Source organism: Miniopterus natalensis, chromosome 1 (genome assembly GCF_054644295.1).
Source record: "Miniopterus natalensis isolate mMinNat1 chromosome 1, mMinNat1.hap1, whole genome shotgun sequence".
Lineage (NCBI taxonomy): Eukaryota > Metazoa > Chordata > Mammalia > Chiroptera > Miniopteridae > Miniopterus > Miniopterus natalensis.
Window position 1 is genome coordinate 65,680,897 of NC_142081.1, and position 16,490 is coordinate 65,697,386.

Sequence of the window (16,490 nt, forward strand, 5' to 3'; positions counted from 1 at the left end):
GTTTTAGTAGAGTATGAATAAGATATATAGAGATATCCATATACACACAAAATATAAATCACAAAAATACTAATATATGTACACATATAAATCGAGATAATTATATACCTATTTTAAGAATGATTATCTCTCAGAAGTTGTGATTATGGGAGACTTTTCCTTTCTGCACAATACATATTCCAGTTGTATTTTCCTTTGTAAACAAGCAGCAGTTATTACTGGAACTGAACCAAACAGAAGGAAATCTAGAAAAACGCTAAGTTGCCTGAGGGCAGGGACCTTCTCAGCATGTATTTAAGGCAAAACATCCCTAGATCTCAAAGCTGGAAACACAGATGCCATTCATGCAACTTTCTCCTTATAGAACAATGAAGAACCTTAGGTCTGGAGAGGCTGAGTGGCGTGACCAAGGCCACAGGGCCAGTTAGTGGTTGGACAACAAGACCTCTTGGCTCCTAGCATTTATTATATCTACAACTAATAAAGGTCTTTCTACTATTTCCACTAGGCTTCTCAGCTATCCGAATTCCCTAGAACAAAAACGGATACTCAATAAATAGTTTATGATATTTGGTATGCTAATATTTGATATGCTGACATTTGAAGATATGAAAATCCAAACTCAAAAATATAGAATTCCTTTTAGGAAAAGATTCACTCAGGGTTCCCTTAAATAACTACTATAGTACTTTTTTAAAATGAGCATTTTTATGGAATTCTAGGTATTCTAATGTTAGCATCAGAGGAATAAAAATACCAGCACTGTCACTGTACTTACGATACCCAGGATTCTTACTCTGCCTAACTTCTTGACATTGGTCTAATACATGTCTTATGATCAGTGGCAATGTGGACACTAAACTTGTTAGAATTCTGCAGTACTGTGCTTTCTAAAAGCTTAGTCATAGATAACTTGTCTTTGAATTTTAAGCTTACCCTTTCGGCTCCATCAGCAAAAGAGTTTTCTGCCAAGCAAAGGTACTTAACATGACCAAACTCTCCAGTGGAAGTTTGGGTGGGGTTAAAAGGAATAATCTTTATCTGGGTAACGAGAAACCAGCAAATACTTTCAGTTTCAACAATACAGACTTAGGTGCATATGAAGAGTGCCTGTAAAAGATGGAAAGTGTGCCCCCACCTAATAATACGCAGTTCTAATAACTGGGAATTACCAATCTGTCCTCAGCATTTGGATCTTTTTCTCATAAAATTGGCCCAGATGTCCGTGGTGCGTTATTTTGGAAACCAACTCTAGAAAGCAAGAGAAATGTATCACGAGTTCTGGATGAGTACTTCATTTTCAGCTCCATTTTCCTGGCTTTTATCATGAGCACCTTCCTTTATTTCCCCCACAGTCCTTAGAATATGCCCTCAACCAGGACACCATGTCTCTGGGAAAACACAAACTTTATAGGTTGACAAGTTCACAATCTTCATTAAAAAAGAATATGCCCTGATAGTCAACACAATGGCTGATACAGAAAATGAAACGTACCCTTTCTTCTCTCTGACTTTCTCTGTTCTCATCTACGAGAGATGGCATTGTTGGAAGGTCAAGGTGGATCCTAATCCACAGGCTAACACAGATCAGTTCAGAAATGATCATAGTTCAGCCTATAGGACATAAAAAATCCTTGCCACCCCCAACTTCTAACTTCCATGGGTGAGCTTTTCTAGATGCAGATGTCAAGCACTCCAATATTTACCCTAAAACAAAGCAACAGCTAACACTTTGTCTTTGTGAGGAAGACTATACAAGCCACTACGGTGATTAATACAAAAAAAAGTCAAGTTGAGCTAAAAGAACAAGAGAGGTAAGAAAAATCTCTCCTCCTGTTCAACAGTGACTTATAATTAGCTTTCTCACCAGGTGTGGGGCCCCCAAAGCCCCTGAGCATCAAATATCCACATTGAGCACTACATAATAGATGTGCCTATCTTCCCAATGTCCCTAAAATGTTGCTTCCCCATCTGCAAGGATTATGTAAAAGGAAATACACTCAGGTACCATAACAGGGTTCTAGGCTTTATGATAGAAGGATGATGCTAACATTCTAGAATTTAGAGTCTAGCTGTTTTCCTCAAAATAGTCGAATATTCTATGTTAACCCTGTACCACTGTGGACAGTCTACTACAATTTCTCGGGTCAATTATTTCCAGAAACAAAGCCAACATGAAACTTTAGCACAGAACTCCAAGATTGAAAGTGATTAGACAAGGGTAAATAAATAAGAATATAAAGATCAATCCTCTCGTGGACAATGAAGTCATAAGATTTAGAACTATTCTGAAGTAAAATAGTGTGTCAGTTAGGATTAGGTCTGGCTGCATTAAACAAAGACCTGAAAAATTATGGCTTAAAAACTAAAAAAGTCAAGACTTAGGCAGTCAAAGGCTGGTATAGTGGCCCAGACTCCTTCCAGATCATTGCTCTGCCATTCCTAGATGATCAAAGATGATGACCAGACCTCCTGCTACCCCATCAAAATTCCAGACAGCAAGATGGAAAAAGAGTCAAAGAAAAAGGGGCAAAAGGCATGCGCCATCTACCCGCTAAGTTTTCCTAGACACTACCGTAGAACACTTCTATTCATCTCTCTTTTAGCCAGAACTATATCATATCATTTTATCAAGATACAAAGAACACAAGATAACTAATTTCTTCCCAAGTGGCCATGTGCCCAGATAAGAATCAGGAGTTTGAGAAGAAGGAGAACAAATATGGGCTGGGGAAGCAACTAATCTCTGACAAATTATTAGAAGATCTTACTCAGGAGGCAGTTAATAAGGCGCAGCTTGAGTGTAATGACGGTGTTCACTGAAGTATGAGCTCCCTCCAATTATTTTAATGAAATACTTGCAACATTCAAGCTTCTCAAATTATAATTAAAACAAATTTTAGAGAGTACAAGCCTTTCAACTTTTTTTCCAATTCTGGTAAGAGGTAAGTATGGGATAAAATTCTAGTTTTGTACAGAAACAGCACAGTCCCACTAATACGCTTACACTGTCTTTTCCAAAGATCTAGGAAACTCAGTATCTGGGTCCCACAGCAGAGTTGAGCCTTGCCTGAATTTTCTGGCCTGTCATCCATTCCTTCTCATTATTTCATTTTCTTTCCTATCTTTTTGAAAGTCTAACTATCCCTATTATTTATGTCTCTCAAACATGGTACTTTCTACTTTAACCTGCCCAATGTTTCTTATTGAAATTAAAAGTTCTCCATCATGGATAATGTTAAATAATTAAAATTCCCAAATGCTGTAATCCCATGATAAGGAAAAATGGCTTGAAGCATGCCCTCCAATTTAGAGAAAACTGTGGGGTTTGCTAGAGAAAATGCCTGAACCCCCTTCTATCAGGACTATGAGAATGCTTTCAATTTGTTGTTTACTGGCTAAATGTATGCCAGAGTCTCATAAGTTAACGAGTTAAAAAGTCTTACCTTTTGTCTTCTCTTTGATTTGTCTGATTATTTTCTTACTGCACCTTAGCTCAGTTCACTGAAATCACCTCTAACAGGAATTCACATCTTCTTAGCATAAAGTACAAATTCATATCCACACCTTTAGATGCTGACAGCTCTTTCAGCTTCTATTCTCACTCCTAAGATCCTATAAAGCCTCTTTTTCAAAACCACATAAGGATTTTCCTAATATTCTTCATAAAAGTCTCCAATTGAGCAGCTCCAGCAAGCACTAGCAATACCCGAGCTGAAGAGAGGAAACCATTAGTCTACATACTTTTTTACTGAGGTCAACTCATGCAGCCAACACAGAACATGTGGAAGTGAGTTTTGATTAACTTCTCCATATCCCAGAGCCTGGTTTTCTTTGTAAAACTTTCTTAATTCTAGATTTTGAGTCCACCTGGAATGAGTCTGGGAGGTCAGCGTATCCTCACAGAAACCACACGGGCCGAGGCCTTGAGATAGAGGGGAGTTTGGCCATTCAAGGACCAGCCTGGCTCGAGCATGGCGAGGGGTGAATAGGCAAGGTCACTGATGAGAAGGCCGTGTCACGGGTCCTATTCTTGACGTGACTCTGCGTTCCTCATGCAGTTATCAAGTCTCACTGCTTAACACCATATTCCACAATAACCACCAGGCTTAGTGAAGCTCAATCAGGGCTAGTTCTTCTCTGTTAAACACATTTTGCATGAGTACTCACACACAGTATGTGATGGTTATCCTTAAGCTGTTTACAGATTAAACAAGACAACACGAAGCATACCTCCTCCCCAGTTAAATAAAAAATTAACTTGGGGGGGGGGGGCGCTGTCAAATTGTCACCTTCAAAAACAAAGAGGATTTAAGATTCAAAAGTTCTCTGTCTGCATAGGGTAATGGATCGTTCTAAAAACCAATGCTGTGGCTATATGCCATCTACCCAAGCCATTCTTTTTGCTTTTTTCTTTATTTGGATAGTGAAACAAGGAGGAGCCTAGAATAGAAGCAGCAACAGGAGAGAGGCTAGGTGGGGAAATGAGCCTAGACTGGGCTGCACTGACTCACTATGAAGTCAGAGAAAAGGGAGCCTTGGGGACAGGTTCAGGGGGTTAGCCCGGGATAAGCTGCTGCTGCCCACTGCAAGTCTCACGAGGTCCCTTGGTGTTTAGGAGATAAGAGCCTCGGGAGAAGAGGGAAGGGAAGGGAAAGGCCCTCGAGGGTGTGCTCCTTGGAGGGAGAGCACACCCATTCCTTTTTGTTGTTGTTTTTGGTCTTCCAAATGGGTAAGATTTTAATGCAATAAAATAACATGGAGAATAAAAAAATATAGAGAAGACAATCAGACGTTAAAAAAGAGTGACTAGATTCTCTTACCTAGAAGAGTAAGGCTATCAGTGACATACTTCTGTTTTCTAGAATAAGAGTATCCATAAAAATATCCCCAAACTAAACAAAGTCTTACCATGTGATCCAACAGTTGCACGACTAGGTATTTACCCATTTAAGTTGCACAAAAACAGAGATGCTATGTCTACACAATGGAATATTATTCAGCAATAAAAAGGAATAAGTTACTGAGGATCAAGACATGCATATCAGTAAGTGAAAGAAGCCAGTCTGAAAAGGCTACATATTGTCTGATTCCAACTGTATGACACTCTGGACAAGGCAAAACTAGAGAGACGGGCGTAAGAAGGTCGGTTGTTTCCAGGGGCTTGGGGAGGGGGTGTGAGTAGGTGGAGCACAGGGGATTTTTAGAACAGTGAAACTATTCTTATGACACTGTGATGGGAAACACAACACGTCATGCCTATGTCAAAACCTGGAGAACCTACAACACAAAGAGTGAATTGTAATGTATCCAAATTAAAAAACCCATTTGAGAGGTCAGAGTATCCCAGGAAAAAACGCAGACTCTGACAAGAGGGTCTGTCTGTGCTACAAACGTGTGAAATAGCCTTACTGAAAGGAGTGAGGGTGGAGGGCAGTTGTTGACCCAAAAAACTCTGGTAATGAATGGAATCTGTAAGACCAAAGGCCAAAGACACTGCACACAGTCCTGTACTCTAGATGATACAACTGTTTCCTCTGGGGAATGGGAATTCTGACGCTGCAGTGCCTGTACACTGGACTTGAACAATACAGTAAACTGATGACAGATGCGGGCGCCAGGTTATTATTCAACACATTTTGATAAGCACTGCTCGGTCTGGCATTATTCAGGTGGGTGATACACACAGCTTTCACTGGAAGCCACAAGTTGCTTCGTATTTGGTAGATCTGATTGAGATGTCAGTGGTAAGGGTGTTGATTCTATTTACAGCAGCCTTAGAGTATGCTTGGCTTTCTTTCATCTAAAGCTTCCATTCCATATCTAAAGACAGAGGGTGGTGAATTTTAAGAAAGACTGATATACAAAATCACCAGATAGTCACCTGATAAACTGAACAATAATTTGCAGATTTACCAAAGGATTCATGAGCAGATTTCATTTAGATATTGAGATTCTGTGACACAGTTAAAATGCTATCAAGTTTCCAAAGGCTTTACTTAAAACTTTTCAGAATACATTCATTGTTAAATGGTAGGAACTTCAGTGGATTAGCTAGAAAGAAACCCCTGTTGTTTAAATGCTCGCTCGCAAGTGTTTCCAGTTTGGTGAGCATGTTTGTGTCTTACTGTTTTCTCAAAAGAAATTTGTTGCTTTTCATGGGTATTGTGAAAAGTAGCAAAACTTTTTTCAGGATTTCAAAGTTCAAAGCAGAATTTGTGCAAGTGAATTATCAGAGTAGAATCTCTAAATTATTGGTGTACCTCATGTTTTAGAAGTAGGATGAGGATGATAAATGTTGGGTTTGCTTTTGCTATTTCAAAGGAAGAATTACCTTCTAAGCCTTCAGCTACTTATATGAGAAACTTTGGCTAGGCAAGGTGCCAGTGGAATCTGTTTACCAAACTTCATCTGACAGGTTTTAGCAATCATTTTTCATATAATTAACTAGCTTTGTTCAGTTTCATGTTTACTGAGATGCCATTGGGCAGAATTCAGCAAGTTAAGGGCCGATTTTATTTTTTTAATCACTCACCTCTGCAAATTTAGCCCCATCTGGGGCTCTCTGGGTATCAACCAAATAGCATGTTTTGTTTTTGTTTTTTTAACTTTGGTATATGCCTCTAAAGTATAAGATCGTCTTTTAATACAATAACAATAATATTATATGTTTAAATGGCAGTAATTAAAAATAATAAACAGACTGACAGCTGTCAGAAGGGAGGGGGCTTGTGGGGCTGGGTGGAAAAGGTGAAGGGATTAAGAAAAAAAACAAAACTCATAGACAGACAATAGTACAGTGATTGCCAGAGGGAAGGGGGCTGGGGAAGGCAGATGAGGGTTAAAGGGGGATAAATGGTGACGGAAGGAGGCTTGACTTGGGGTGGTGACCACACAATACAGTGTACAGATGATGTGTTGTAGAATTGTACACCTGACACCTACGGAATTTTATTAACCAATGTCACCCCAATAAATTTAAAAAGAAAATAAATAAAAATAAATATCGAATATGCAGATATTTAAATATCACCATAAAATGTTTTGTGTTTCTCGTGAGGAAGATCGTTTTTTGTAATTATATTCAGTCATGACCCAAACAAACACCCCACAATGCATTTAGCTATGTGTCCCTTAAATCTCCTCAGTACTCATGGCTTATTTGTTGAGGAAACCAGATCATTTAACCTATCAGTTTTTTCACTTTCTGGATTTTGCTGATTTGTACTCCCAAATTGTTGTTTAATCTGTTCTTTTTTCCCCCCTACATTTCCTATGAACTGGTTGTTAGAACTAGAAGTTTGATCAGATTGAAATTCAATTCTTTGGATGAATGCTTTTTAAATCAGAGAAAATTAATGAAAATTTATAAGGGCAGAATCCAATTTTAGATAAAGGTGGAATGTTGGCTTTTGGAGTTATCTGGACAGGAGGAAAATATCCCAGACCCACTGTTTGCCTGATATTTTTCGGAAATGAGTAGATCTTAAAGTTGCTCATTATTTAGTAGTGAAATTAAAATAAGCTTAAATTATAATACAGCAAAGTTTTTAAAATGGTGAAGTGATTGATAATAATGCATAACTTGTATGGTCATCAAAACTGACATCACATAAACCCCAGGATGGTAACTGACACACTTTTTCAGATGAGAAGAGATTTGATCGTGATCACCTAGGGAAATGGTTGTGTACCTGCATCCACTTTTGAACTCATTCTGTTTTCCAAGGAAAAGGGGTAGCAAGTAGAAGAGATAGAGCCACTTTCCAAGCCATTTTCCTGTCTTGGTAATTTAGAAATGGATACCAAAAAAAGCAGATTTATGTCCAGGCTAAATCCAGAAGAATTCTGTTCTAGGAAATTTCAAAAAAAATGGTACATAATTAAATTGAGGTTTCTACAGGGGGAATTATAAGACATCCGAGGTTCTCCAGCCATGCTCTGGGCTGGCTGCTCCATGGGGCTGTGGAACAGCCTGACTCCCGTGCCTGCGGAGTTCACAGGCTGAAGGGAAAGAAAGGGAGCACCCCCTACACATGGGCCCCTGGCCCAATACACATACAGCCCAATGTCTACAAGTCTGGTCCATTCATCTCCTCTGCTGATTATGGCAGATGGACAGTCTCCTTTTCTCCCTCTAATCCAAGCTTCCAGCACCTTTGAGGGAGGGGAACCTAAACTCCCTGCTATTCCACGTGCCTATTTCCAATGAACTGGACAAAGCATTCTTTTGTGTTCACAGGTTAAATGTTAGTGAATGATACATATTAAGCTTACTTACTTATAGCTGTGGTTGTGAAGATGTAATAGTACTAAAAAACTGCCTTTAAGTCGGAATTGTAATTGAGTTGTAGAGTGGCATTTTGTTACAAAATAAAATTTCAATTTTTATCACCCCTTTTCAGGACAGGATGAGAAGGTTTTCTCTTCTGATGGGGAATGACAAAAAAATAGCTATTTGAAATGTCAATGTTTCTAAACCCAATATATATTTAAAACTGTTTAAATATAATAAATTCTGGCATGCTTTCCTTTGGTTTTTCTGGAGAGGGCCATCCTCCTGCCAAATGAGAAATACAGCTTTTTTTTTAACAGTTGTGACATTCAAAAGCTGACAATTCTATTTATAGATGTGAAGTTCTTCAAGGTAACTTACTGTCTCTAGAGAAAGATTGGATTCTGTAGTTTAGATATATTTTATTATTTCTAACTTTAAATTTTTTTATAACTTGTGTAATTAACATGGTTGACTTTTCCCTTTTCTGGGGTTGCTGCTGGGCCTGCGATCAGCTAACAGCACGAAGACCATAGATTGGCTTCATAGTGCTGCACTTAAGCAATGAACACTCATAAACTACAGCAAAATATGGACTGGCCATCTATGCGATGGGAAAAAAAACACCTTAAAATGGATACCTAATAAAATGGCAGAGATCAGCATTATGCAGAGGGCCATCCATGTGCAGGGAGAGAGCTCACATTTAGACACCCTAAAGTTCTCAAAGCAGCTCTACTCGTCAGACACTATGAACCATGTGGGTCACAGCAAGATCCACAATGACATGTTTGCTCTGACTCAAGACTACGAACCAAAGCCCAGCTCACTCTCAACTGCTCTTGCAACCCATCCTGGGCAAGAATCCACAAGGACCAGAGTCAACGTCAGCCTGAGAGAGGTCCTTGTCCTTCATAGATGCTGTTGTTAGCACCAGGTAACTGGTTACACGTAAAAGTCTTTTCTGAATCCAGAGTGTCAGACCCAATGATCACATAATGTTAACACTGCTGACAAGGGCTACGGTAACTGGATATAAAAGGAAACTCACAACGTACACATTTAAGACTTTAAGATCCACTTATTTATAATGTTTTAAAGAAACAACAAAGGTTTACTTGACAGATTCAATGACACTATACTATGTCACTGAATATTCAATGACACTTTGAAAGGTGAAGGGCTGGGTTTTCTCAGATATTATCAGTGATGACAAGGGAAAAAAATGAGACCAGCCTGAAGGATACCAAGTCAGGTCCTCAGACCTAATTTTCAAAGAAAGGGGAAAAGGAGAAGGAGTGAAGTGAGCCACTAGGACAAAATTAGGGATTTTAATTTAGGGATATTTATTTTGGTAAGTCAAAGTATAAGCAGCACTTATGCTCTTATGGTTGTTCAATGATCAGGCTCTGAAGTCAGACCATCTGAGTTTGAATCTTGGCCCCACTATTTAGTACCTGTGTGTCTTTAAAAAAGTTGCCTGACCTTTCTGTCAAATGGGAATAATAATAGTCCCGAGTTTTGTGGGATTAAGTGAGTTCTGTACATAAATTGCTTTAACACAGTCACCGGTTGCGGGTAGCAAATGCTTTGTAGTATCTAGTTGTTGCTAACACAATCACCAAGCAAACATAAGTAGGAATCATGCTGCTGCTCCATCCTGAGATATTGTATGCCCACCCCCCCCAAAACCAAGTCATGCCAAGGCTCTCCCAAATAATGTCACTTAGTTCATCTAAGACTCACGCTGAGTTCCCGGTAGCAGTTTTGGAAAGATATCATAGCAAAGGAAAAAACCTTTTGCCATGGGACCACAGGGTTAAAAGAAATGGAAAGAGTGATAGCCACGTACTGTGATTGACTGAAAGCTCACATTTGCTTCTTACTGTAATAAATTTCTATTGTAATCTTGAATGAGAATGAATAAGATGATTAAGGTTAGAAATTCTGCCTATGTATTCATTGCCTTCAAAGACCAATAATCTATTGCCAAACATCAAGTGTTAGCCTAAATTATGAGAACCATAGAAAGAACTGCCATTGTTCTAAGGCATTCAAAGTACTTTTCAGAGTTTGATGTTTTAAAAAATCCCATTATAAGTTGCTCCTTTATCATAATAAAAAGAAAAACATAAATACTAAATATTGTTTCTTTTACTTAGAAATAATTCTATACCAAACAGCAGTATGTATATAATTTATCATCACACAAAAAAATTATTCTGGTGTAAGAGGGAAAAGACAATCTAAAAATTCACACCCATCAATGTATCAGACGTCCCAATGACCAAATCAACCGCACGTTCACCTTTGTCATCTATACAACTCATTAATATTAAGAAAACCCCATCTGCCTCACAACTATATATTTTTTAATGATACTTAATTATTTGGCTCAGATTTGCTGGGGGTTATGGGGCGAACCTTATATAATATAAGGTAACCAAATCTGAATTTAGTTTACTTCTTATTTAGATAATACTTAACTGATTTAATACATAGGAAAACTAAAATATTTTCTGAAACAACATATCTGATCTTCCATTAATAGGAAAGCTGTTTTTTTTAAGTAGAGAATAATTTTTTATAACTTATCTCAGTCACTTCCAGTGACCTCTTCTCAAGCTATAATATCAAGAATAGGACACCAGCCAAGGGGATCTACCTGAAACACTAGAGAAATTTAGAAGGCTGATTAGAGATAAATGAAAAAAAAAATCAATAACTTTTCCACATACTATCAATAAACAATTAGACAATGGCTGGGGTGGGGGGAAAACCCCCTCATGGCAGCAATAAAAACTTAAGAAATGTTGAGACCTATATGAAGAAAACTGTAAAACTATAAAGATTCTTGTTTATTCATTTAACAAAATTTACTAAGAATAAGACTGTATTGAGTACTGAAAGCATAAAATTATATAGGCATCGCTTCTTGGCCTTTTGGCTATGATCAAGTATAAAATTATACAGGCCTATTTGCCCTTGATGGGTTGACAGTTACATAAATAAGAAGTTACAGAACATGTAATAGACAAAATACCCTATAGGAGCAGAGAGAGAGAGAGAGAGAGAGAGAGAGAGAGAGAGAGAGAGAGAGAGAGAGAGAGAGAGAGAGAGAGAGAGAGAGAGAGAGAGAGAGTGTGTGTGTGTGTGTGTGTGTGTGTGTGTGTGTGTGTGTGTGTGTGTGTGTGTGTGTGTGTGTGTAGGGGAGGTAAGGGGATACTTAATTCAGGTTGGGGCTGTGTCAGACAAAGGTTCCTAGAAGAGGTGATGCCTGACCTGATGGATAGCAAGCAGCTAGCCAGGCAAAAAGCTAGGAGACTGTAATTAAAGCCAGAGTCAAAGTCAGAAAGTGAGAAAGTGCAGGTATGGTGAGTACCTACCTGCATGTGCTTTGGTATTACTAGAGCATAAATTTTGAGGAAGGAATAATGAAAAATAAGGAAAAGATATAAATGAAAAAATATAACATTTCTGGATGAAATCTCACAACTATAAAAATGTCAATTCTCCCCAAAAAAATATTTATATTCAATGCAATTTCAATCACCATCCTAATTTTGGGTAGGCAGGGAATTTGGCAATTAGTCTGTGTTTCACCTGCAGGAGTAAACACATAAGAACAAACAAGATTTTTCTGAAATATTTTAAATAAAAAGGAAGAATACGCCTTACCTGCCACATCAAAATGCCAGACTAGAAAGTTGATATCATTAACCAGTCTAGTCCTGGCAGAGGAATAGGAAAATAGAGTATACACTTCAGAAAGAAACCCAGGCAGGCAAACAACTTTGTACAGGATGAAGATGACATTTCAAGTCAGGGGAGAGAACATCATAGCCAACGGGCAGATCTATTTGCTATCCATATGAAGAAAACTTACATTAGGTTTTCACATTTTTTCTACAGATACACACACACATTATTTCAGATAAATTTAAAATATAAATGTGAGAACTGAAACTACAAAAATACAAAGTCAAACCAGAAGGGAATAGTTTGATTAGAATGGGGTAAGACTTTTCACAGCAAGGCTTAATTGATACTCAGAAAATCAATAAAGGAAAGATTAACAGATTTTATTACCTAAAATTGAAAACTCTTCATAATCAAAAGACACTACAATGGTTAGAAAAAGACTGACTTGATTTTTAAAAAGTAACATAAAAAAGACAAAAGGCTAATATCCTTCATATACCAAGAGTACCTATAAAGAAACCTAGAGAAGATACTCAACAGAACAGAATTCAGGACAAAAGATACAAATAGACAAAGTAAGCTAACATAGGAAAATATGCTCAAACTTGCTAGGTGTCAAAAAACTCAAATTTAAACAATCATAAGAGACCACTCCACTTTTTGACCATGAGAACCGAAATTTTAAATAATAAATCCAGGATTAATAAAAATGTAGAGAAGCGGAGTATTAATATACTGTTAGTGAAAACATACACTGGAACAGCCTTTTAAAATTTTTTCAATTACATTTTACATTCAATATTATTTTATATTAGTTTCAGATGTACAGCATAGTGTCATAGACGTTTTTGAAAGATAACTGAGCTGTACCTTTCAAAAATGACCAAAGTAAATCTACTTTTAGAACTCAATGTGTAGGTCCAAGCATTGACTATAAAAATGAAAAACTGGAAACATCCTAAATATTAATAGGAGAACAGTTAAATAACTCACAGTACATTCCAAAAATAGAACACTCTACAGCTGTTAAAAAGAGTGAGGCCCATCTGTATAACTGATAGAGAGGATGTCTGAGATGCAGTGATAGCTGAGACACTAAGGGGCACCCTTCTGTAAGGTCCCTAGGACCACGTCCAGGTTCAGCCATTTGCTAGGAGGGCTCATCAGACTCAACACATAGTTATATTTGTGGCTCTGATTTATTACAGCAAAAGACAAAACACAATCAGGCAAGGCAAAGGCGCATAGGGCAAAGTCCAGAGGCGCAAGTACCCAAGGGTCCTCTCCCAATGGAGTCACACCAGATACGCTTAATTCCTCCAGCAACGGGGATATGACAATCATGATTCTTCACAAGACTGTGTGAGGACCTAAAAACAATGCGTAAATGTACTTTATAGATCAAGTTGGCATTTTTATTAAATAGCTTTAATCTTGGGGAGTTTAAGATATTATCTATAGAAAACACGAATTTCTACTTTTTTTCCTATTTTGGTAATGCAAGTAAGATGTATTCTTATAGATTCAAAAAAAGGTTCTTCAATTTATATATACAGTGGTCCCTGGGTTTTCGAATCTACTCCGTTTCGGAGCCCGCCCGAGCTCTGAAACGCTGGGACCCGAGGGGCCACAGCCGGCAGCTGGGCCTCAGGACCCTGCCTGCCGGGGCGCGTCCGCCTTCCGAGGCGGGTTCGGGAACCGAAGCACTTCCTAACCCGAAATGTTCGTCAACAGAGACGTTCAAAAACCCAGGTACCACTGTGCTTGAAAATATACCTTTCAGGCCATATTTAATTACCATATTTTACATTTTGAACATTTTCCAGATTTCTGAATGAAAGCATCAAGAATCTGTTCTATTAACTAAACTACAAAAATGGGCATCTTTTGACTATTGCACTACAAAGACTTCAAAAGGCGAATATATTAAATTCAAAAACTCGAAGACTCCGCTTGCTGAATAATGATGGCCTTTTCATGTAAGTCAGTAATATGAAACCTTTTCCAACGGACACCAAGATCACCCCTGTGAGCACCCCACCGTTTTTGGCTTTTACTGTCCTCTCCTTCGTTGCTGTATGAAGTGCGTTTCCATTTGCTCGTTTGTTTTTGCACACACTGAGCTCAGCCAAGGACTCGAGCACTGTGCGGCTCCTTAGGAAGTTCGTGACGCCCCTTGGAGCCCCTTCCACGCGCCAATGTAAAGCTTACATGACCTGTTTCTCGGCCTCTTCCTTACCCAGTGGGTATGAAATATTTCTGCATGGGGAAAAAAAAAATCAGCATCCAACTTGCCTTCTCATCCCATTATGTTTTCTTCATTTTTATTTTGGAAAAACACTACAGTATTCTACTGAGCTACAGCTTCAATGGGCAAATGATATGCAGAGTAATTTGAATTTTAAGTCTTTGGTTTGCCCTCCTGTCAAATATTAAAGCAAAGAATATGCACACTGTGGTTTTAATCTTCTTCAGGTCATGTCCCTTAAGACTTACAAAGCAGCTATGGTTCCTTTTCCCCACACACACGGGTGGAAAATCTGAAGACAGGTTTGCCCGGGAGGGTGAGGGGCATGTCGCAAGGTCCAGCTGTGAAAACGACATGCGAAGAAAGATGCTCCCTGACACGGGGAGGGGGCGGCAAGGTGGCTTCAAGCCCAGTGTCCTGCGACGCCAAACTTCACACAACCAACCTGCCACATGGTGTCAGCCCGAGTTCCCTTCCCTGTGGCCCACTGATCCTACCCTGGCGCGATGATGGATCACCGACACGGCGCCTAGGCTTTTGCTAACTGATACTGCAAGTTTTTCTGCTTCCTTGAGAGAATGGGGTAACGGAAATTATTTGACTGAGGTAGCAGTAATCTGATCTTGGGGGGGGGGGGCGTTCACACCACACCACCTTGCTCCACACAAAGCCAAGATCATTTCTGCATTTTACATACATTTTCACTGAAGCAATCATCTCAAGTTTTTTTATTAAACTGTCAGAGCCCATTCTTTTCAGTATCACATACTCCTGGGACCAGTACAGTTTCTGGCACACTATAGGCAGCTAGTAAATGTGTGTTTGCTGTATGAATAATGCACAAACCTAATGCAAGAACAAATAAGCAAATGAGTGGTGTACAAATCAAAGAATAAATAAGCAAATAAATATAAGCGATCCATGTGACATAAAGGGGGTAGGGGATAAAATATAAGAAAAATATCAAACATGTTATTTTCATGAAGCTTGCCAAAAACATACAGCAGAAACATAAAACACAGAATTACATTACAATCAGAACTTTCTGATAAATCAAGAACTTCTAATTAAGAATGTGTGGAAAGACGAAGATACAAAAATCTTCAGTTGCCATCAAAACTGAAGAAAGAGGGCCCGGCCAGGCATGGCTCAGCCAGGTGATCACCATTCATTTCCCGGTCAGGGCACATGCCTGGGTTTCGGGCTCCATCCCCAGCAGAGGGCAGGCAAGAGGCAGTCAATCAATGATGACTCACCATTGATGTTTCTCTCTCCCTCTCTCTCCCTTCCTTTCTCTGAAATCAATAAAGATGTATTTTTAAAAAACTGAAGATAAAAAGAAGCTAAAGATGGATCTCTAAAATATTCTAACAATTACCTCTATCCAAGGCAAGTAAATGGCACAAATTTATGACCCAGCAATTCCACTTCTAGGTGCATATCCAAAGGAAATGAAACAGGATCTTGAAAAGATATCTGCATTCTCATGATTCACTGCAGCTTTGTTCACAGTAGCCAAAGTATAGAAACAACCTGAACATCCTTAAATGAACAGAGAAAATGTGATATATATGTAGTGTGTTTGTGCGTGCACGCACGTGTGTGTGTACATATACAGGGGTAGGCAAATGTAGGTTTATCTTCTTGTATTAGTGTTTATTATTTATTTGTACTACAACTATAAACCTACTTTTGCTACCCCCCATATATATGTTTGTATAACACACACAAAATGGAATATAAGAAGAAAATCCTGTCATTTGAAACTGGAAGACATTATGCCAAGTGAAATAAGCCAGACAGAGGAAAAGTACAAATAATACTACATGATCTCCCTTATATGTGGAATCTAAAATAAGAAACACATAGAAGCAGAGAGCAGAATGGTGGCTGTCAGGGGCTAGGGAAAGGGGAGATGTAGGTGAAAGGACAGAAACTTCCAGTTGTAAGAAGTTGTTCTGAGGATCTAATGCACAGCATGGTAACTAGTTAATAATACTGTGTTGTACTGTGTGCTTGACAGTTGCTGAGAGTAGTGTTCTCAGCATAAAAAAAAAATAGTTAACTATGTGAGGTGATGGATGAGCTCATTATTTTGACCTTGGTGATCATTCCATAATGTATATCAAATCATTACTTTGTACACTTTAAATATATACAATTACATTTGTCAATTACTTCTTAATAAAGTTGAAATAATAATAAAAAGAAAAATGTCCTAAAATTTTTACCAGAAAACATGGCTTTAAAATACTGCCCTTGCTA

At 38.5% G+C, this 16,490-nt stretch overlaps 1 protein-coding gene and 1 pseudogene across 2 annotated transcripts in view; one reads left to right on the top strand and one right to left on the bottom strand.

Annotated features, from left to right (window-relative positions):
* AVEN (apoptosis and caspase activation inhibitor) overlaps nt 1-16,490 on the bottom strand; it is a 150,613-nt gene that overhangs the window by 17,479 nt on the left and 116,644 nt on the right. The gene's annotated exons all lie outside the window — the stretch shown is intronic.
* LOC148094165 (lupus La protein-like) overlaps nt 2,677-16,490 on the top strand; it is an 89,868-nt pseudogene continuing 76,054 nt past the window's right edge.